Consider the following 24,770-nt stretch of genomic DNA (forward strand, 5'->3'; position numbering starts at 1 on the left):
TATGTGTTCCCCCACACTTTATGTTACTCTTATATGTGTTCCCCCACACTTTATGTTACTCTTATATGTGTTCCCCCACACTTTATGTTACTCTTATATGTGTTCCCCCACACTTTATGTTACTCTTATATGTGTTCCCCCACACTTTATGTTACTATTATATGTGTTCCCCCACACTTTATGTTACTCTTATATGTGTTCCCCCACACTTTATGTTACTCTTATATGTGTTCACCCACACTTTATGTTGCTCTTATATGTGTTCCCCCACACTTTATGTTACTCTTATATGTGTTCCCCCACACTTTATGTTACTATTATATGTGTTCCCCCACACTTTATGTTACTCTTATATGTGTTCCCCCACACTTTATGTTACTCTTATATGTGTTCCCCCACACTTTATGTTACTCTTATATGTGTTCCCCCACACTTTATGTTACTCTTATATGTGTTCCCCAACACTTTATGTTACTCTTATATGTGTTCACCCACACTTTATGTTGCTCTTATATGTGTTCCCCCACACTTTATGTTACTCTTATATGTGTTCCCCCACACTTTATGTTACTCTTATATGTGTTCCCCCACACTTTATGTTACTCTTATATGTGTTCCCCCACACTTTATGTTACTCTTATATGTGTTCCCCCACACTTTATGTTACTCTTATATGTGTTCCCCCACACTTTATGTTACTATTATATGTGTTCCCCCACACTTTATGTTACTCTTATATGTGTTCCCCCACACTTTATGTTACTCTTATATGTGTTCACCCACACTTTATGTTGCTCTTATATGTGTTCCCCCACACTTTATGTTACTCTTATATGTGTTCCCCCACACTTTATGTTACTCTTATATGTGTTCCCCCACACTTTATGTTACTCTTATATGTGTTCCCCCACACTTTATGTTACTATTATATGTGTTCCCCCACACTTTATGTTACTCTTATATGTGTTCCCCCACACTTTATGTTACTCTTATATGTGTTCACCCACACTTTATGTTGCTCTTATATGTGTTCCCCCACACTTTATGTTACTCTTATATGTGTTCCCCCACACTTTATGTTACTCTTATATGTGTTCCCCCACACTTTATGTTACTCTTATATGTGTTCCCCCACACTTTATGTTACTCTTATATGTGTTCCCCCACACTTTATGTTACTCTTATATGTGTTCCCCCACACTTTATGTTACTCTTATATGTGTTCCCCCACACTTTATGTTACTCTTATATGTGTTCCCCCACACTTTATGTTACTATTATATGTGTTCCCCCACACTTTATGTTACTCTTATATGTGTTCCCCCACACTTTATGTTACTCTTATATGTGTTCCCCCACACTTTATGTTACTCTTATATGTGTTCCCCAACACTTTATGTTACTCTTATATGTGTTCACCCACACTTTATGTTGCTCTTATATGTGTTCCCCCACACTTTATGTTACTCTTATATGTGTTCCCCCACACTTTATGTTACTCTTATATGTGTTCCCCCACACTTTATGTTACTCTTATATGTGTTCCCCCACACTTTATGTTACTCTTATATGTGTTCCCCCACACTTGATGTTACTCTTATATGTGTTCCCCCACACTTTATGTTACTCTTATATGTGTTCCCCCACACTTTATGTTACTCTTATATGTGTTCCCCCACACTTTATGTTACTCTTATATGTGTTCACCCACACTTTATGTTGCTCTTATATGTGTTCCCCCACACTTTATGTTACTCTTATATGTGTTCCCCCACACTTTATGTTACTCTTATATGTGTTCCCCCACACTTTATGTTACTCTTATATGTGTTCCCCCACACTTTATGTTACTATTATATGTGTTCCCCCACACTTTATGTTACTCTTATATGTGTTCCCCCACACTTTATGTTACTCTTATATGTGTTCACCCACACTTTATGTTGCTCTTATATGTGTTCCCCCACACTTTATGTTACTCTTATATGTGTTCCCCCACACTTTATGTTACTCTTATATGTGTTCCCCCACACTTTATGTTACTCTTATATGTGTTCCCCCACACTTTATGTTACTCTTATATGTGTTCCCCCACACTTTATGTTACTCTTATATGTGTTCCCCCACACTTTATGTTACTCTTATATGTGTTCCCCAACACTTTATGTTACTCTTATATGTGTTCACCCACACTTTATGTTGCTCTTATATGTGTTCCCCCACACTTTATGTTACTCTTATATGTGTTCCCCCACACTTTATGTTACTCTTATATGTGTCCCCCCACACTTTATGTTACTCTTATATGTGTTCCCCCACACTTTATGTTACTCTTATATGTGTTCCCCCACACTTTATGTTACTCTTATATGTGTTCCCCCACACTTTTTGTTACTCTTATATGTGTTCCCCCACACTTTATGTTATTCTTATATGTGTTCCCCCACACTTTATGTTACTCTTATGTGTGTTCCCCCACACTTTATGTTACTCTTATATGTGTTCCCCCACACTTTATGTTACTCTTATATGTGTTCCCCCACACTTTATGTTACTCTTATATGTGTTCCCCAACACTTTATGTTACTCTTATATGTGTTCACCCACACTTTATGTTGCTCTTATATGTGTTCCCCCACACTTTATGTTACTCTTATATGTGTTCCCCCACACTTTATGTTACTCTTATATGTGTTCCCCCACACTTTATGTTACTCTTATATGTGTTCCCCCACACTTTATGTTACTCTTATATGTGTTCCCCCACACTTGATGTTACTCTTATATGTGTTCCCCCACACTTTATGTTACTCTTATATGTGTTCCCCCACACTTTATGTTACTCTTATATGTGTTCCCCCACACTTTATGTTACTCTTATATGTGTTCACCCACACTTTATGTTGCTCTTATATGTGTTCCCCCACACTTTATGTTACTCTTATATGTGTTCCCCCACACTTTATGTTACTCTTATATGTGTTCCCCCACACTTTATGTTACTCTTATATGTGTTCCCCCACACTTTATGTTACTATTATATGTGTTCCCCCACACTTTATGTTACTCTTATATGTGTTCCCCCACACTTTATGTTACTCTTATATGTGTTCACCCACACTTTATGTTGCTCTTATATGTGTTCCCCCACACTTTATGTTACTCTTATATGTGTTCCCCCACACTTTATGTTACTCTTATATGTGTTCCCCCACACTTTATGTTACTCTTATATGTGTTCCCCCACACTTTATGTTACTCTTATATGTGTTCCCCCACACTTTATGTTACTCTTATATGTGTTCCCCCACACTTTATGTTACTCTTATATGTGTTCCCCAACACTTTATGTTACTCTTATATGTGTTCACCCACACTTTATGTTGCTCTTATATGTGTTCCCCCACACTTTATGTTACTCTTATATGTGTTCCCCCACACTTTATGTTACTCTTATATGTGTTCCCCCACACTTTATGTTACTCTTATATGTGTTCCCCCACACTTTATGTTACTCTTATATGTGTTCCCCCACACTTTATGTTACTCTTATATGTGTTCCCCCACACTTTTTGTTACTCTTATATGTGTTCCCCCACACTTTATGTTATTCTTATATGTGTTCCCCCACACTTTATGTTACTCTTATGTGTGTTCCCCCACACTTTATGTTACTCTTATATGTGTTCCCCCACACTTCCACACAGTAGCTGATATATGGCAATATAAGTGCACAATACAATATACACATTGTCCTGTAATCTAACACATATTTGACCTTATTTAATATAAAAATACTTTTAGACATCTTTTTGAGTCACACATTAAGAGTGTTACTAAAACAACTCTCTCCTTTGAGTCACACATTAAGAGTGTTACTAAAACAACTCTCTCCTTTGAGTCACACATTAAGAGTGTTACTAAAACAACTCTCTCCTTTGAGTCACACATTAAGAGTGATACTAAAACAACTCTCTCCTTTGAGTCACACATTAAGGGTGTTACTAAAACAACTCTCTCCTTTGAGTCACACATTAAGAGTGTTACTAAAACAACTCTCTCCTTTGAGTCACTTATTAAGAGTGTTACTAAAACAACTCTCTCCTTTGAGTCACACATTAAGAGTCTTACTAAAACAACTCTCTCCTTTGAGTCACACATTAAGAGTGTTACTAAAACAACTCTCTCGTTTGAGTCACACATTAAGAGTGTTACTAAAACAACTCTCTCCTTTGAGTCACACATTAAGAGTGTTACTAAAACAACTCTCTCCTTTGAGTCACACATTAAGAGTGTTACTAAAACAACTCTCTCCTTTGAGTCACACATTAAGAGTGTTACTAAAACAACTCTCTCGTTAAAGTCACACATTAAGAGTGTTACTAAAACAACTCCCTCGTTTGAGTCACACATTAAGAGTGTTACTAAAACAACTCTCTCCTTTGAGTCACACATTAAGAGTGTTATTAAAACAACTCTCTCCTTTGAGTCACACATTAAGAGTGTTACTAAAACAACTCCCTCGTTTGAGTCACACATTAAGAGTGTTACTAAAACAACTCTCTCCTTTGAGTCACACATTAAGAGTGTTATTAAAACAACTCTCTCCTTTGAGTCACACATTAAGAGTGTTACTAAAACAACTCTCTCCTTTGAGTCACACATTAAGAGTGTTACTAAAACAACTCCCTCGTTTGAGTCACACATTAAGAGTGTTACTAAAACAACTCTCTCTTTTGAGTCACACATTAAGAGTGTTACTAAAACAATTCCCTCGTTTGAGTCACACATTAAGAGTGTTACTAAAACAACTCTCTCCTTTGAGTCACACATTAAGAGTGTTACTAAAACAACTCTCTCCTTTGAGTCACACATTAAGAGTGTTACTAAAACAACTCTCTCCTTTGAGTCACACATTAAGAGTGATACTAAAACAACTCTCTCCTTTGAGTCACACATTAAGGGTGTTACTAAAACAACTCTCTCCTTTGAGTCACACATTAAGAGTGTTACTAAAACAACTCTCTCCTTTGAGTCACTTATTAAGAGTGTTACTAAAACAACTCTCTCCTTTGAGTCACACATTAAGAGTCTTACTAAAACAACTCTCTCCTTTGAGTCACACATTAAGAGTGTTACTAAAACAACTCTCTCGTTTGAGTCACACATTAAGAGTGTTACTAAAACAACTCTCTCCTTTGAGTCACACATTAAGAGTGTTACTAAAACAACTCTCTCCTTTGAGTCACACATTAAGAGTGTTACTAAAACAACTCTCTCCTTTGAGTCACACATTAAGAGTGTTACTAAAACAACTCTCTCCTTTGAGTCACACATTAAGAGTGCTACTAAAACAACTCTCTCCTTTGAGTCACACATTAAGAGTGTTACTAAAACAACTCTCTCCTTTGAGTCACACATTAAGAGTGTTACTAAAACAACTCTCTCGTTTGAGTCACACATTAAGAGTGTTACTAAAACAACTCCCTCGTTTGAGTCACACATTAAGAGTGTTACTAAAACAACTCTCTCGTTTGAGTCACACATTAAGAGTGTTACTAAAACAACTCCCTCGTTAGAGTCACACATTAAGAGTGTTACTAAAACAACTCCCTTGTTTGAGTCACACATTAAGAGTGTTACTAAAACAACTCTCTCCTTTGAGTCACACATTAAGAGTGTTACTAAAACAACTCTCTCCTTTGAGTCACACATTAAGTGTTACTAAAACAACTCTCTCCTTTGAGTCACACATTAAGAGTGTTACTAAAACAACTCTCTCCTTTGAGTCACACATTAAGAGTGTTACTAAAACAACTCTCTCGTTTGAGTCACACATTAAGAGTGTTACTAAAACAACTCTCTCGTTTGAGTCACACATTAAGAGTGTTACTAAAACAACTCTCTCCTTTGAGTCACACATTAAGAGTGTTACTAAAACAACTCTCTCCTTTGAGTCACACATTAAGAGTGTTACTAAAACAACTCTCTCCTTTGAGTCACACATTAAGAGTGTTACTAAAACAACTCTCTCCTTTGAGTCACACATTAAGAGTGTTACTAAAACAACTCTCTCCTTTGAGTCACACATTAAGAGTGTTACTAAAACAACTCTCTCCTTTGAGTCACACATTAAGAGTGTTACTAAAACAACTCTCTCCTTTGAGTCACACATTAAGAGTGCTACTAAAACAACTCTCTCCTTTGAGTCACACATTAAGAGTGTTACTAAAACAACTCTCTCCTTTGAGTCACACATTAAGAGTGTTACTAAAACAACTCTCTCGTTTGAGTCACACATTAAGAGTGTTACTAAAATAACACTCTCCTTTGAGTCACACATTAAGAGTGTTACTAAAACAACTCTCTCGTTTGAGTCACACATTAAGAGTGTTACTAAAACAACTCTCTCCTTTGAGTCACACATTAAGAGTGTTACTAAAACAACTCTCTCGTTTGAGTCACACATTAAAAGTGTTACTAAAACAACTCTCTCGTTTGAGTCACACATTAAGAGTGTTTCTAAAACAACTCCCTCGTTTGAGTCACACATTAAGAGTGTTACTAAAACAACTCTCTCGTTTGAGTCACACATTAAGAGTGTTACTAAAACAACTCCCTCGTTAGAGTCACACATTAAGAGTGTTACTAAAACAACTCCCTTGTTTGAGTCACACATTAAGAGTGTTACTAAAACAACTCTCTCCTTTGAGTCACACATTAAGAGTGTTACTAAAACAACTCTCTCCTTTGAGTCACACATTAAGTGTTACTAAAACAACTCTCTCCTTTGAGTCACACATTAAGAGTGTTACTAAAACAACTCTCTCCTTTGAGTCACACATTAAGAGTGTTACTAAAACAACTCTCTCGTTTGAGTCACACATTAAGAGTGTTACTAAAACAACTCTCTCGTTTGAGTCACACATTAAGAGTGTTACTAAAACAACTCTCTCCTTTGAGTCACACATTAAGAGTGTTACTAAAACAACTCTCTCCTTTGAGTCACACATTAAGAGTGTTACTAAAACAACTCTCTCCTTTGAGTCACACATTAAGAGTGTTACTAAAACAACTCTCTCCTTTGAGTCACACATTAAGAGTGTTACTAAAACAACTCTCTCCTTTGAGTCACACATTAAGAGTGTTACTAAAACAACTCTCTCCTTTGAGTCACACATTAAGAGTGTTACTAAAACAACTCTCTCGTTTGAGTCACACATTAAGAGTGTTACTAAAACAACTCTCTCCTTTGAGTCACACATTAAGAGTGTTACTAAAACAACTCCCTCGTTTGAGTCACACATTAAGAGTGTTACTAAAACAACTCTCTCGTTTGAGTCACACATTAAGAGTGTTACTAAAACAACTCCCTCGTTTGAGTCACACATTAAGAGTGTTACTAAAACAACTCTCTCGTTTGAGTCACACATTAAGAGTGTTACTAAAACATACTTGCCAACCCTCCCAAATTTTCCGGGAGACTCCAGAATTTCAGTGCCTCTCCCGAAAATCTCCCGGGACAACCATTCTCCCGAAAATCTCCCGATTTCCAGCCGGACAACAATATTGGGGGCGTGCCTTAAAGGCGGATTTGTTGAAAACATCCGCAAATGAGAACGGGATGTTGCTTGCAAGGTGGCCCATAATACTGCCTTGTGCTTCTCTGACCATTCATGAGTGACTATATCCATTCAGCCACCGTGTTATGGGTTATAGATAAACCTATGAATAACTTTATGGGTTATAGATAAACCTATGGATAACTTTATGGGTTATAGATAAACCTATGGATAATGGAGACATATATAATAGTCTCCTTTTCAAGTGAGTTGACACTAAAGGCAGTGCCTTTAAGGCACGCCCCCAATATTGTTGTCCGGCTGGAAATTTTGGATATTATAACTTGCCGTAGTTTTGAAGCAATGCATGATGGGAATCCGGATGTTGTGTGTCAGCGTATTGTAATAATCCCAGGAATGTAGGCTCATACAACTTCTTTGTTTGTCTTGTCTTTATTGCACAAGATGTAATTCAACCACACAACAGCTCCAATGTGGGTCTATCCCTTTTCACGGCAAAACTCAACACCCACTTCCTATTAACAACGTCACTTCCCTATGTTAGATCCACTGTGGACTGGACTCTCACACTATTATGTTAGATCCACTATGGACTGGACTCTCACTATTATGTTAGATCCACTATGGACTGGACTCTCTCACTATTATGTTAGATCCAGTATGGACTGGACTCTCACTATTATGTTAGATCCAGTATGGACTGGACTCTCACTATTATGTTAGATCCACTATGGACTGGACTCTCTCACTATTATGTTAGATCCAGTATGGACTGGACTCTCACTATTATGTTAGATCCACTATGGACTGGACTCTCACTATTATGTTAGATCCATTATGGACTGGACTCTCACACTATTATGTTAGATCCACTATGGACTGGACTCTCACTATTATGGTAGCTCCACTATGGACTGGACTCTCACACTATTATGTTAGATCCACTATAGACTGGACTCTCACCATTATGTTAGATCCACTATGGACTGGACTCTCACTATTATGTTAGATCCACTATGGACTGGACTCTCACACTATTATGTTAGATCCACTATGGACTGGACTCTCACTATTATGTTAGATCCACTATGGACTGGACTCTCACTATTATGTTAGATCCACTATGGACTGGACTCTCACACTATTATGTAAGATCTACTATGGACTGGACTCTTACAATATTATGTTAGATCCACTATGGACTGGACTCTCCCACTATTATGTTAGATCCACTATGGACTGGACTCTCACTATTATGTTAGATCCACTATGGACTGGACTCTCACTATTATGTTAGATCCACTATGGACTGGACTCTCACACTATTATGTTAGATCCACTATGGACTGGACTCTCACACTATTATGTTAGATCCACTATGGACTGGACTCTCACACTATTATGTTAGATCCACTATGGACTGGACGCTCACACTATTATGTTAGATCCACTATGGACTGGACTCTCACTATTATGTTAGATCCACTATGGACTGGACTCTCACACTATTATGTAAGATCTACTATGGACTGGACTCTTACAATATTATGTTAGATCCACTATGGACTGGACTCTCATTTTTATGTTAGATCCACTATGGACTGGACTCTCACTATCATGTTAGATCCACTATGGACTGGACTCTCACACTATTATGTTAGATCCACTATGGACTGGACTCTCACTATTATGTTAGATCCACTATGGACTGGACTCTCACTATTATGTTAGATCCACTATGGACTGGACTCTCACACTATTATGTTAGATCCACTATGGACTGGACTCTCACTATTATGTTAGATCCACTATGGACTGGACTCTCACTAAATGTTAGATCCACTATGGACTGGACTTTCATAATATTATGTCAGACCCACTCAACATCCATTGTTTTTGGTCTCCCCTAGAGAGGTGGGGGGTTACCCACATATGCGGTCCTCTCCAAGGTTTCTCATAGTCATTCACATCGATGTCCCACTGAGGTGAGTTTTTCCTTGCCCTTATGTGGGCTCTGTACCGAGGATGTCGTTGTGGCTTGTGCAGTCCTTTGAGATACTTGTGATTTAGGGCTATATAAATAAACATTGATTGATTGATTGATTAATGATTCAACATTTTAAAATTTTAAAACCTAATTAGTATTATTCTATTTTGTTTTTAACTTTATTTTTGTGTTATTTATTTGTTCATAATTGTTTGTTTATTTATCCATTTTTATTTGATTTGATTATTTGTTACTTTAAATTTGTAATTCTTTAAACTTTTTGATTTGTGTCATTCTTTTTTTGTTTTTAATGTTTTCTATTTTTTATTATAGATTTTTTTTCATGTTTTATTATTATTTTTTGTTTTTGTTTTGTTTATTTATTAATATTAATATTATATATATTTTTTAACTGTTTTATTTATTCTTTACACATGTCATTCTAACATTAAAAACATTGTTTAACAAACTTAACCACATTCAGTCCTAAACCAGACTTTTACAATCAAAGCAAAAGTTCACGTTTGCTGCATTTTAGCATTTTATTATAATGTCTCAAAAAGAGAGAGAGAGAGTGTGTGTGTGTGTGTGTGTGTGTGTGTGTGTGTGTGTGTGTGTGTGTGTGTGTGTGTGTGTGTGTGTGTGTGTGTTGTGTGAGTTTACAAATTTGTCCAGAATTTAAATAAGAGATTCCTGCCGGACTAATTATGGGATATGTGCATCAGTGTTTAATGGGCCATGACGGGTGAAATGAGAAATTAGCAGTTTGCTAATTATGCTGACTGATGAGACTGCTGCAAAGTCATTACTTTTGAAAACACACAAGACCAACACTATCGCTTGTGACTTGTGACTCCAAGTCTCACTATTGTGCAAGTGAGCACCTTTAAAGCCATGGAAAATAAGACTGAATAATACGCAGACTTTGCCTTCATCTGCTGGTTTGGGCCACGCCAGACTACTTCCTGCTTCATGGATGTCAGACTACTTCCTGCTTCATGGATGGCAGACTACTTCCTGCTTCATGGATGGCAGACTACTTCCTGCATCATGGATGGCAGACTACTTCCTGCATCATGGATGGAAGACTACTTCCTGCTTCATGGATGGCAGACTACTTCCTGCATCATGGATGGCAGACTACTTCCTGCTTCATGGATGGCAGACTACTTCCTGCTTCATGGATGACAGACTACTTCCTGCTTCATGGATGTCAGACTACTTCCTGCTTCATGCATGGCAGACTACTTCCTGCTTCATGGATGGCAGACTACTTCCTGCTTCATGGATGGCAGACTACTTCCTGCTTCATGGATGACAGAATACTTCCTGCTTCATGGATGTCAGACTACTTCCTGCTTCATGGATGACAGACTACTTCCTGCTTCATGGATGTCAGACTACTTCCTGCTTCATGGATGACAGACTACTTCCTGCTTCATGGATGTCAGACTACTTCCTGCTTCATGGATGTCAGACTACTTCCTGCTTCATGGATGGCAGACTACTTCCTGCTTCATGGAGCATGACGTAAGATGAGGGCACTCTACCATTTGCATAATGGGAAAAGACGCACTCTGACTCCGACAATAAGAAGAATACGTGAACCAAAATAATATACGGAAGTTATGCCAAAGTCGACATGACACGGTTGTTTTTATGCAACCAGTAGTATGCGCTCTGACAAGAACAAAGCAGTTGAAGGCAATAAACACCCTTCATTGTGAAGCCACTGTCACATGGTGTTGGTGACGAACCCCAAGTTGCAGAGACGGCAGGCGTGGTGCAGGAAAACATGATTTAATTTAACACTAAAACAAGAACAAACAAAAGGGTACAAACAAAAGGCGCGCACAAAGCGGAGAACCAACTTGGCTGTGAAAAAAAACTAGCACAAAGGCTAACTGTGGACAAGAAACAAAAACACTTCCTGTGACAGGAGCAGAGTGAACATAAGTAGACACAGCTACAACGACGAGTATTAATTACATTGACAATCAATACTCCAACACTGACTGGAGGGCAAAGCAGGACTAAATAGTAGCTGGCTGATTGACAGCAGGTGTGGCCAGGTGCCAATCAGCCACAGCTGAGGGGACACAGCACTTAGGGAGACAAGCAGGAAATAGAACCAAAATAAGAGCACTTACAGGAAATAAAGACAGACAGAGGAAAAACTCAAAACTTAACTAAACTGTCAGTGACAAACCTGACAGCCACGTAATAGAGATCAACATCAACATCAACATTCACATTCACATCAACATCAACATCAACATCAACATCAACATCAACATCAACATCAACATCAACATTAAAATTAACATCAACATAATATTAACATTGACATCATCAACATTAACATTAACATTAATATCATCAACATCAACATAATATTAACATTGACATCATCAACAATAACATTAACATTAACATTAATATCATCATCAACATCAACACAATATTAACATCGACATCATCAACATTAACATTAACATTAACATCATCCTAAAGATCAACATAACATCAACATCAACATCAACATTAGGTTAGAGTGTCTGCCCTGAGATGAGTAGGTTGTGAGTTCAAATCCCGGCCGAGTCATACCAAAGACTATAAAAATGGGAGCCATTACCTCCCTGCTTGGCACTCAGCATCAAGGCTTGGAATTGGGGGTTAAATCACCAAAAATTATTCCTGGGCGAGGCCACCGCTGCTGCTCACTGCTCCCCTCACCTCCCAGGGGGTGAGGGTGATGGGTCAAATGCAGAGGATAATCTCACCACACCTAGTGTGTGTGTGACAATCATTGCTACTTTAACTTTAACATGAACAATAACATTGGCATCATCATCAACACAAAGAGTCAACATCAACATCATGAGTAGTCACCAAAGAAGGTTATGATGAGCAACAGTCAGAAATAAACCCAAATGTGTGACCGTCACTTTGCACACGACAACAGAGTGAAAAAGAAGAAAGCAGAGTGAACGTGACATTTACAAAGCAGCAGAAAACTTTGGCCTGAAGGACCTGAAGGCCAAAACCAAGGCTGGGATGAAAGTGGTGCAGTAGGTGGTTCCAATCAAAGGAGGTTTTGCAAGATCAGTCGTGGGAGAGAAGCTGTCACCAGTGGAGAGGTGCCAGGCTGCGGGAGAAGTGGAGTGCTGCTCCCATGGCCGCCATGAGACACGTGACGTGCATGATTGCATTAGCTTGTCGCCAATCATATAATGAAGTCTCTGCCAGAGCAGACACAAGTCTGGCCACGCCCCTGCAGCGGGGAAAAGAATGCGATCGCTGGGATTAACAACGAAGGAGCCCGAAGGGAAGCGGAGCGAAGCCTTTTTGCCGGAGAGAGATAGCAAGATTCAGGAGCTTAGCGCTGTCAAATGTTTTATTCAGCCATGACCGAGAGCGCCGCCAAACAGATTAGCTTGTTTACCACAGGTTCTCATTTAACAGATAAATCTTTCAATGTTGGATTTGGCTGGCAGAGGTGGACAGGGACAGCAACCATGTCACGCTCGGTTGTTAGGGATGGAATGCAGCTGCAACTTCATGAAACAAAACCAGGATCAATCACCAGGCAACAAGTGGACTATGAACCTTCATTTTAGCTAAAAGCATTTCCAGCGAGGAATCGAGACAAACTGAAGTCTTACTTTCAGTCTGACTGGGAGGTTACTCCTCAAAGTCACATTTATAAAAAGTCAAGGGATCATGAAGGACACATGCAAGGGGATGAAGGAAAACAGACTGTACATCTCAGAACTTTAACAGTTTGTCAAGTGAGATCAAAAACTGACCCAGAATCTCAGAAAAAAGGTGAAGAAAAGTTGAACAAGAATCCAGAAGTTGAGCCAGGAGATCAAACTCTCGATTTACTGTTCAATCTATGTTCCTACCAACTATTCTCATGATCTTTGTTTAGCGACTAATAGAGCAACAATGAACTCAAGCAGCTGGGATATATTTGCTTGCAGGGCAGCTGGACTCAACCTAAGAGATAGTCCAAGGAGTTCAGTCATCCGGGAAGAGCTCAGTGTAGAGCTCGCTGAAGTGGCTCGGGTATCTAATCTGGATTCTTCCTGGATGCCACCCTGGTGAGGCATTCCGGGCATGCCCAGAGGAGGTCCCGTTGAAGACCCAGGATACGCTCGATGGACTATGTCCTGCAGCTGGCCAGGGAATTCTTCTGTGTCCTGAAAGAGGCAGCTTGAGTCCCGGACATCTGTGCTTCCTTAGTAAGATTTCTATCACTAAACCTGGATTAATTGTTCGATTGAAATTAATTAATTCATTTTTGTTTTTTTTAACACTTATCTGGTTTATGAACAAAGATATGCTGGAATCTAGCTTGTCTGACTTTGGACAAGAAGCAGGGTCAGGGGTATGGTGGACTCTATCTTGCCTGAGTTTGGACAAGAAGCAGGGTCACAGGTATGCTGGAACCTAGCTCGTCTGACTTTGGACAAGAAGCAGGGTCACATGTATGTTGGACCCCATCTTGGCTGACTTTGGACAAGAAGCAGGGTCACATGTATGCCGGACTCTATTCTGCCTAACTTTGGACGAGAAGCAGGGTCACAGGTATGCTGGACCCTATTCTGCCTGACTTTGGACAAGAAGCAGGGTCACAGGTATGCTGGACTCTATTCTGCCTGACTTTGGACAATAAGCAGGGTCACAGGTATGCTGGACTCTATCTCGCTTGACTTTGGACAAGAAGCAGGGTCACAGGAATGCTGGACTCTATTCTGCCTGACTTTGGACAAAAAGCAGGGTCACAGGAATGCTGGACTCTATTCTGCCTGACTTTGGACAAGAAGCAGGGTCACAGGTATGCTGGACTCTATTCTGCCTGACTTTGGACAAGAAGCAGGGTCACAGGTATGCTGGACCCTATTCTGCCTGACTTTGGACAAGAAGCAGGGTCACAGTTATGCTGGACCCTATTCTGCCAGACTTTGGACAAGAAGCAGGGTCACAGGTATGCTGGACTCTATCTCGCCTGACTTTGGACAAGAAGCAGGATCACAGGTATGCTGGACTCTATCTCGCCTGACTTTGGACAAGAAGCAGGGTCACAGGTATGCCGGACCCTATTCTGCCTGACTTTGGACAAGAAGCAGGGTCACAGGTATGCTGGACTCTATCTCGCCTGACTTTGGACAAGAAGCAGGGTCACAGGTATGCTGGACCCTATTCTGCCTGACTTTGGACAAGAAGCAGGGTCACAGGTATGCCGGACCCTATTCTGCCTGACTTTGGACAAGAAGCAGGGTCACAGGTATGCTGGACTCTATCTCGCCTGACTTTGGACAAGAAGCAGGATCACAGGTATGCTGGACTCTATCTCGCCTGACTTTGGACAAGAAGCAGGGTCACAGGTATGCCGGACCCTATTCTGCCTGACTTTGGACAAGAAGCAGGGTCACAGGTATGCTGGACTCTATCTCGCCTGACTTTGGACAAGAAGCAGGGTCACATGTATGCTGGACCCTATTCTGCCTGACTTTGGACAAGAAGCAGGGTCACAGGTATGCCGGACCCTATTCTGCCTGACTTTGGACAAGAAGCAGGGTCACAGGTATGCTGGACTCTATCTCGCCTGACTTTGGACAAGAAGCAGGGTCACAGGTATGCCGGACCCTATTCTGCCTGACTTTGGACAAGAAGCAGGGTCACAGGTATGCTGGACTCTATCTCGCCTGAATTTGGACAAGAAGCAGGGTCACAGGTATGCTGGACTCTATCTCGCCTGACTTTGGACAAGAAGCAGGGTCACAGGTATGCTGGCCCCTATTCTGCCTGACTTTGGACAAGAAGCAGGGTCACAGGTATGCTGGACTCTATCTCGCCTGACTTTGGACAAGAAGCAGGGTCACAGGTATGCTGGACCCTATTCTGCCTGACTTTGGACAAGAAGCAGGGTCACAGGTATGCTGGACCCTATTCTGCCTGACTTTGGACAAGAAGCAGGGTCACAGGTATGCTGGACCCTATTCTGCCTGACTTTGGACAAGAAGCAGGGTCACAGGTATGCTGGACTCTATCTCGCCTGACTTTGGACAAGAAGCAGGGTCACAGGTATGCTGACAAGCCACCATTTTCTACTCACATTGAGCAAGCAACAACACAACAGCAACCTCATCCCTTGCAAGCGTTGCACACACACACAACTCCCACAAACGACAATCCTTCTACACCCGTTACCCGTATCAGCTGAAATTTGACCAAGGACCCCACATAGCAACCCAGGATATGCCTGTATATAATTCTTTAAATTTGGACCTCCAGAATCAGCATTTGGGTCTGAAAACCTTTGACAAGTTGACTTCATGTTCGTCCCCGCCCATTAAGACGTTTCAAATTGTAAACTACGATTCGCCTTAAAGACGGACTACTTTATTTTGAAAGTAAACCGGCTAATTTATGTTGTGTTTGTGCATGACTTCCTGTCTAACACAAGCAGATTTTAGCTGAAATGATCCACCATGTTGCGAAGACCGGCAAAAGTAGAAGCTCTGTGTATATGTAGCGCAGGGATCCGGAACGGACACCCCATTGCGGTGCCGTACGGCAGGCGGTGGAAACCCCTTGACTTGAATAAAAACGGAACGAGTCCGCCACCATGGCGATTACGCACCACAGCCGTGACCATACTTGCCAACCTTTTCCGGGAGACTCCCGAAATTCAGCGCCTCTCCCGAAAACCTCCCGGGACAAATTTTCTCCCGAAAATCTCCCGAAATTCTGGCGGAGCTGGAGGCCACGCCCCCTCCAGGTTTATTTTTAGGCAGTTTCATTAACGTCCTCCCAGCGCGGCAACATCACACATCAACAGCAGTCACGTTTTCGACCATAAAGCAGTTCGTCTGCTGTAAACAGCAATGTTGTGACACTCTTAAACATGGCAATACTGCCACCTACTGTACATGCATATGTGACAATAACATCTACGGCTTTTAGAGAGTGCAGTGCACAACTGCGCACCCAACAAGGAGACGAAGCAGCGAGGGTGTTCAGCATGGTTAGAAAAATAGTGACAGAGAATATAACAAGGATGGATGGACAATTCAACCCATAACTCAACAATGAGTAGATGAGTGTTATGTGTGTGTATATGTGTAAATAAATGAACACTGAAATTCAAGTATTTCTTATATATATATATATATATATATATATATATATATATATGTATAATAACATAAATATATATATAGCTAGAATTCAATGAACGTCAAGTATTTCTTATATATATATATATATATATATATATATATATATATATATATATATATATATATATATCAGTGACGTGCGGTGAGGTTGATGGCTGGTGAGGCACTGACTTCATCACAGTCAGATTTACAAACATATGAACCCTAAAGAGTATCTTATTCACCATTTGATTGGCAGCAGTTAACGGGTTATGTTTAAAAGCTCATACCAGCATTCTTCCCTGCTTGGCACTCAGCATCAAGGCTTGGAATTGTGGGTTAAATCACCAAAAATGATTCACAGGCGCGGCACCGCTGCTGCCCACTGCTCCCCTCACCTCCCAGGGGGTGATCAAGGGGATGGGTCAAATGCAGAAGACAAATTTCATTACACCTAGTGTGTGTGTGACAATCATTGCTACTTTAACTTAACTTTAACTTTACACATACAAACTGTAGCACACAAAAAAGCACATTTAATAAAAAAAAAACGTTATTATGGTCTTACCTTTACTTAGAAATTAAGTCCATGCACCGCAACTAAAGCCCTCACTTAAACTTTCCACGTGCAAGATTGAATCTATTTAAAAAAGTGTAACCGAGGGTTTATAAATGTCGCCTATACTGTATGAAACTACAAAATAACAAACACGGAGGTTCCAGTTTACACGAGGACCACTTTATTTACCTTCTTTCAAAAACCTCCGCAACGTGACATCACTTCCGCTCTTAGCGCCTTCAAAATAAGAGCTCAAGGCATATACTGTATAACAGCGCATAACAGGAACTTAACATCACAAAGAGGAAAGCCCATGAAAATAGGTTACAAAAGTTATTTAATAAGAAGCCAAAAAGTGCAAAAACAATAATGTTGGTGTTGGAGGAGTTGTGAATTAGGTACACCTGCAGTCTGCACAGCAGGCCAGCAGTTAGCCGAGTCATTGCGCAATCCATGTTGCGGCACTGAGTGACGTGCCTCAACTCAGTATTTGAACGGCAAATGTGAAAATTCAGCGATTTTGAATAAAAATAATCTAAAACTGGTGAAGTTAAATGGAAAATAACTTTATAGTATAATCACTGGATACATATAACAATTTATTTATTTTTTTGTCCCTGCAGTCATTCACAACGCCTCCAACACCAACTTTATTGTTTATGCACTTTTTGGCTTCTTATGAAATATTTTTTTTAAATAGATTCAATCTTGCACGTGGAAAGTTTAAGTGTGGGCTTTAGTTGATATAACAATTCTACGGCGGGGGTGCAGGAGGCGAGCCTCAGCCAGTGCGTCTTTTGCAGCCGTTTTATGATCGCTCAGCACAAGAAATACGTTACACACATACAGTTGTTGACAAAATACACTGTACATTATATACCTCAGCTAACTAAACTATGGAAATGTATAATATAATTCATATAGCAATACGGTCTCACTGCACAGCAGGCCAGCAGTTAGCCGAGTCATTGCGCAATCCATGTTGAGGCACTGAGTGACGTGCCTCAACTGGCTGCTGTTCACCGCACCGTCTCTTCTCAGTATTTGAACGGCAAATGTGAAAATTCAGCGATTTTGAATAAAAATAATCTAAAACTGGTGAAGTTAAATGGAAAATAACTTTATAGTATAATCACTGGATACATATAACAATTTAATTTTTTTTTTTTCTTTTTACATTTTTTTTTCTTTCCATGATGGCAGGTGAGGCCCTGCCTCACCTGCCTCTAGTGACTGCACATCACTGATATACATATATATATATAATAAAAAAAAAAAAAAAAAAAAAAAAAAATATATATATATATATATATAGCTAGCTAGAATTCACTGAAAGTCAAGTGTATATATATATATATATATATATATATATATATATATATATATATATATATATATATATATATATAATCACAAGGCTTCTTTCAGGAACAAAAACTTGCGAAATACCACAGAACTCAGCAAACACATTTGGGACCTCAAAGACAATAATGTTGAATATTCAATAACATGGCAAATTCTTGCATCCAGCACACCTTACAATAGTGGTAATAAAAGATGCAACCTATGCTTGAAAGAGAAACTGTTTATTATTTACCGTCCAGACCTGTCATCCCTCAACAAGCGCAGCGAAATTGTAACAACATGCCGCCATAGACGGAAACACCTCCTAGGAAACACATGAGCCAATCACCACGCCCCTAGGCCAGCCTGTACCCACCCACTCTGTGCCCTATATAAACCATGGTATGCGAATGCTCCCATTAAAATCTCCTGATGATTGAGGGTACCCCCCCTCATGAAACAGGCCTGTAGAGATGAAATAGTCTTGTGATTTTTTTTCCCACACATACATATATATATATATATATATATATATATATATATATATATATATATATATATATATATATATATATATATATATATATATATATGAAATACTTGACTTGGTGAATTCTAGCTGTAAATATACTCCTCCCCTCTTAACCACGCCCCCAACCACGCCCCCGGCCCCACCCCCGACCACGCCCCCCACCACCCCCCACCTCCCGAAATCGGAGGTCTCAAGGTCGGCAAGTATGGCCGTGACCCAGCTTGTGGAAATCCGGGGTTTAACAGGGGTCAGCCAGCCGTACACACTGCCCAGCTCCTACGACCACTTCCTGAGAGTTGAGCAGTCCAGAGCGGCTCTTAAGGCGTTCACAGCTAAGCATGCTGGCATCCGCGACACCCTCAGAAAAAGAATCATTGATGAAATTGTTCACCTCAGTTACAATTTTCCAAGACTGCTCATGCAGAGACAAGACTTGTTTGCTCTTATAATTACACCGATACTTCTGCCAATTAATGGCAGCTGTAAGCAGACCATGATCAATATGTGTCAGCATCTCTCTCCCCGCCCGAGACGAAAATGGAGGCACGGAGGTTTAATGGCTGCTCAAGTCGGCACGAGGCGTAGAGGGAGGAGGTGTCGAAGATTTCACTTTTCTTTGTTGCAACTCGCTGGAATTCTTGGCTGTCCTTCACTCTGCTTCTTTTGTTCTTGTCTATTATGGCGGGGGTGAGGAGGCTCCCTTGGGCGTGTTAAGCTAGAGAAGCTCCCTCTCAGTGGATAATCATCTTCAAGATACACCAACAGAGTGTTTGTGATTCGGAGGAAGGGGGGTGCACAGAAAAAACAGCAAAAGCAAGACAAAGTGGAAGTAAAAACAATTGTGTTGTAGCTTGAGAGTCTGAGTGAACGTCATTACTTTAAAGCAACATTTGCATTCAAATAATACGGCTAGACAGAACCGGAATGGTGTTGGGTCGCCGTTTAGGGCACCCTGTAAAAGGAGGGAAACAGAGTAAAAAAAGTCGACCTCAGACTGGGCTCCTATGGGGGAGGGGCCACAGAATGGGGCCAAGAAAAAAAAACTTGATAGCTGATAAGCACACATACTCATATTATAAATAAATAAATAAATGGGTTATACTTGTATAGCGCTTTTCTACCTTCAAGGTACTCAAAGCGCTATTTCCACATTCACCCATTCACACACACATTCACACACTGATGGCCATGCAAGGCGCTAACCAGCAGCCATCAGGAGCAAGGGTGAAGTGTCTTGCCCAAGGACACAACGGACGTGACTAGGATGGTAGATATTGACACAGAAACTGCAAGACTTTCAGCAGGAAGGGAGGGGGCAGGCATCCGGCCCGAAGCTGCCAGCCACTAGGGGCGCTGCTTCGTTGTCCGTCATACCACGTGAGGTGAAGCGGTGGCAAGGCTTGGGGTTTGGGGTGGGGGTTGTGTGTGCATATGTAGCCATGATCCAAGGGGTGTGTGTCAAGTCTGTAGCCCTGGAGCCGCTCTGCTGGCGGTGGCAAAGGAACAGAGGTGATCTTTCCAGGTGTTGTTGACAGGGAAGGTGTTATGGCTCAAGCACCTGCCATCACACAGTCTGCAGTGCGCTCCTCTGTGCAGGCGTTGGGACACGCCCACGAGCGTTCAATCAACAATCTACACACTTGCCGCTGATGAAAGCTCCAGGTCTTTCATAAGCCAGCGGATCATGCGTTCTAAGGCCAGAACGTAGCTACTTGTCTTGTACAGTAAGCCCTACACGTCTCTAGCTCTCCTCGCATATATGCTTCCTTGCCCTCCGTGCTCATCGTCTTGTGTCGTCACCCTGCAGCTCCTCTTGGTTCCCTGGATTCGAGCTGTGTTTCATCTTTCCGGATTCCCTAATTTCTCCTTGCTGCCTTCCCGGATCTCCACCTCTCGCCTGGACACGGACTCTGATGCCTCGCCCTTGCCATTGACCTCTCGCTTGCCCACGGACCTCCGTACCTGCCTTGCACCTTCTAGACTTCCTCAACACGCACCTTCAACAACTATTGGTAACACTCAGCTAAATTCAACACCTGCTGCACCATACATATTTGGGTTACTTGCACACATCATTCCTTTATTGTAATAAACACGCCCAAGGCTAAGCGACGCTTCTGTCTCAGTGCCGTCTCCTTCTCCACCGCACACAACAGAAGGAGTTTGTTTCAACCTCCGCTGCACTGTCTTGGAGGGGCATCTTCAATCAACGACCTTGCCACGTCGCAGGCGGGGATAACAATCGAGATTAGAATGGTTGTGTTTGAGCGAGCAAAAACTAATTCAAACCTTTTACTCTGATTGTCTATTTCTTGTCCTCAAATTCATCTTGTTAGCAACACTCACCAAACTGTGAGTGTCCACAGTTCCGCCCTCATCCTCCAATCATTTGTGGCAGCTCGGGGGTACCTTGAATGGCTGCCAGCATCTTCCAGTTTGTCGATAGATCAGGCCAACGCTTACTCCAATCAGCAGATGTCCTGTTATCCTGATTGTGAATAGGTAGATCTCGTCAACGTGTCATTAGGATCCAGCATTAGAAGTAGAAGTTTAACCTAAGCCAGTAGTTTCAGATTTGTACATAACCAAGTTTCCTTCTTTGCTTACTTAGTGCCGACAACAAAGCATCCAGGATGTTGTGGAGTGGTGAAAGTCACTCAAAACCGATGGCTGCTGGCGATCCAAAGACGGTGTCCAAAGCGCACAATAAAAGCAGGAAAGCTAAAAAACTACAAAAAAAAGCTTCCGGGCGGGGCCGAATGCTTACTCAGCGTGAAGGAGCGTGGTGGGGAGAGATTCATTTGCATCTAACAACTCCGCCTCTCAAAACAATCAAAAAAGTGACTGGAAGATCAAAATCTATACGTGACATGTTCTGTCGACCACAAGGAGGTCTTTTAATGTAGAAAAATAATCTTTAACGTAAGCCTCACCACTGTGTGGAGTAGATGACATAAATCTGTTTCATTTGTCACGTAACAAGTCATTGTTGTACTCTACGCACCAAAGTGGAGCCTACACTCCCACTCTGTGTGTCAGCTCGTTAGAAAAAGACCGTGGCAAAACCGTCAACACCGTTTCTAATCTTTGGTGTTGCTCTTGGCGGGAACACGGTGAAGGACCTCTGGAAGGCTTGTTTCATTTCCAAAGATGGGTGGACACAAGCTTCCAACAATTGATCAGGACTAATGAGCAGCCATCACACTCTGGCTGTAAACGTCAGCGGGGAAACTCTGTCACTTCTACAAGACTTTATTGACCTTCAGGGACGAAGCCGCCACTCCTGCCTGCTGGCACCAGGACCACTTAGGACAACAACAACAACTTACTGTAGGGCAACTTTTAATAGAACCAATGGGACCTGTGTGTGTGTGTGTGTGTGTGTGTGTGTGTGTGTGTGTCCACGACACAACACAATAATGACAACTAGGCAAATAATGACCTGATTGACAGTTGGAATGGAACGCTGAGAAGCTGAAAACTATTACTTTTCAGGATGCCCTCAATTGTCCTTTCTCAAGAGACATGGGTGTTTTTGTTGAGACCATTAAGAGACCACCTGGCTGCCATGTTCAAATCAATAATAAATAATCAAAAGTAAAAGTTGCCATGTGTCTGGCAAGCCATTAAAAAGTGGATCCATCCAAATACAGTAGTACCTGGACTGGCTGCATAGTATATGAACCCCAGCTCCCCAATGCCGACAGCACTCATGGACCCCACGGACCATAAATCTACTACCACCGTGCTTGACTGGAGACAATACACAATTACCATATTTTCTGGACTATAGAGTGCACCTGTATATAAGCCACACCCACTAAATTTGAGAAGAAAAAAATAGTTTCCATACATAAGCCGCAGATATATATGTTGTGAAATGAGTTATTTACACAAAGTGTTTATTTGCATACCTAAATTGTTTCCAAACAGTGTCTGTGACACGGCAGTAAAATGGCTGATCAAACAAAACAGAAGTCATGGTCATGGACCCACTAGCTGTGCAAGCTAGCACACCAATCAGCTAAACAGACTCAATAACTCCACGGTGACGTTTTGGGGAATTTACTGAGGGATTTGTGAAAATGAAACAATAAAAGAAAAATGTCATTGTAAGTTAATAATACTAACACAGACACTCGTTTGCATATTAGCTAATACTAACGGTGCTATTTCGATAGCACATACAAACAAGCATGAAAACACTCCTACAGACATCACACATGGGACGCTTTAGTAAGTAAGAATTGTTTTAGTTGTATTGTAAAACTTACAAACGTTGCTTGGAGTGATGAATGAAGAATCAGAAGGAGTGGAAACGCAATGAATGGCTCGAAGATGGAACGACACTCTTACTTGCGGGTGAAAACACCAGATGGAAGAACACTGCAGCACCAGCAGTGAGCGAAGTCGCCCAAAAGATGGCTTTTTCTTAAAAGGCATGTTGCATGTTAAAATTGTGATGTATTAGGCAGGCGGCGTTTTGAGTTGCAAGCTCCGTCACAGAACCAATTATAAAGTTATACGTTGAGGTACTACTGCGTTTAACATAATGATAGGTTGTTAACTTTTTCTGCTTTTCACAAACATATATATATATATATATATATATATATATATATATATATATATATATATATATATATATATATATATAGGAATCACTTTTTTATTTTTTTTAATCGATTAAAAATCGTTACAAGTAAGAATTGCTATTCATTCGAAAATCGATTACTTTACATATATATAAATAAATATATTTGTTGTATTAATTCAAACAAATGTTTATTGATTAAGAATCGTTACAACTTCAAGTAAGAATTGCAACATATATATCCATCCATCCATTTTATATTATATATATATATATATATCAAAAACATTTATTTTGAGTGAGTTGAAATTCTCTTGTGACGATTCTAAATCGATCAAAAAAACCAAAAAATGTATTAAAAAAAAAATTCTTAATCAATTAAAAAACATCTAAAATTGATAAAACAATATATATATATATATATATATATATATGTAAAAAAAATAGATTTTTGAATGAAGTGCAATTCTTGTAATGATTCTTAATCGATAAAATGTTTTAAAATAAAATATCATATTTTATTGAAGTGTCTGTGGTTGTTACATATATAAAGAAAACGTGTTTATTATATACAACCCCAGCATGTCCACTTTAAACAAACACAACCAACTGGTCTCATCACAGAAGCAAGGCACTATTGTGCAACAATGGCCACACCTCCATGTAATGTACACTATATATATATGTAACAGCCACAGACACTTCAATAAAATCCCCTGAAGAGCAGGGCAACCTGCCAAACAGGCTTGTAGGGATGATATAGCCTCTCTGTTTTTTCTGACCTATCGTATATTCCGCTCTACTCCGGTATTGAGCACTGTATAACAGATAAACCACAGAAACCTTGACTATATATATATATATATATATATATATATATATATATATATATATATATATATATATATATATATATATATATATATGTATTCCAGCAAGCCTGTAATTGTTAAAGTGTGAACATTTGCTGCAGTAAAGAGTTTGAAGAGCAGACTGTAAAAT

The 24,770-nt window shown here is 40.3% G+C and overlaps 1 long non-coding RNA gene across 1 annotated transcript; it reads left to right on the plus strand.

Moving 5' to 3' along the window:
- Positions 1 to 12,518: 12,518 nt before the first annotated feature.
- LOC133616730 (uncharacterized) lies at positions 12,519 to 14,233 on the plus strand. The gene is made up of 3 exons (XR_009816897.2): positions 12,519 to 13,398; positions 13,557 to 13,817; positions 13,914 to 14,233. It is a non-coding gene; the product is annotated as an uncharacterized lncRNA (long non-coding RNA).
- Positions 14,234 to 24,770: the final 10,537 nt, after the last annotated feature.

Source organism: Nerophis lumbriciformis, linkage group LG14 (assembly GCF_033978685.3).
Source record: "Nerophis lumbriciformis linkage group LG14, RoL_Nlum_v2.1, whole genome shotgun sequence".
NCBI lineage: Eukaryota > Metazoa > Chordata > Actinopteri > Syngnathiformes > Syngnathidae > Nerophis > Nerophis lumbriciformis.